The sequence below is a fragment of the Myotis davidii genome, unplaced genomic scaffold, assembly GCF_000327345.1.
Source record: "Myotis davidii unplaced genomic scaffold, ASM32734v1 scaffold97, whole genome shotgun sequence".
Taxonomy (NCBI): Eukaryota; Metazoa; Chordata; class Mammalia; order Chiroptera; family Vespertilionidae; genus Myotis; species Myotis davidii.
In genome coordinates, this window is record NW_006289392.1 from 5247036 (window position 1) to 5247644 (window position 609).

Genomic DNA, 609 nt, shown 5'->3' on the forward strand with positions numbered 1-609 from the left:
GAAATAACAGAACAAAACTCCAGAAAAAGAACTAAACAAAATGGAGACAAGCAATCTAGTAGATACAGAATTCAAAACACTGGTTATAAGGATGCTCAATGAACTTAGGGAAGAATAGATAAACTCAGTGAGAACTTCAACAAAGAGATGAGAAAACATAAAAATGAAACTAAAAAACACATAACTAACCAGTCAGAAATGAAAAATACATGAATTGAAATGAAGAATACATTACAGGGAATCAATAGTAGAGTATGTGGAGAAGAGGATCGAATCAGTGATTTGGAAGATAAGTAGCAGAAAACACCCAATCAGAACTGCAAAAAGAAAAAAAAAAGCCAAAAAATGAGGACAGTGTAAGGAACATCTAGGATAACTTCAAGAGCACCAACATTGGCATCATGGGAGTGCAGAGAAAGAAATTGAAAACCTATTTGAAAAAATAATGATGAAAAACTTTCCTAACCTGGTGAAAGAAACAGACTCACAAGTCCAGAAAGTGCAGAGTCCCAAACAAGAACCCAAAGCGGCCCATACCAAGACACATCATAATTAAAATGTCAAGGATTAAAGACAGAGGATCTTAAAAGCAGCAAGAGACATGCAGTT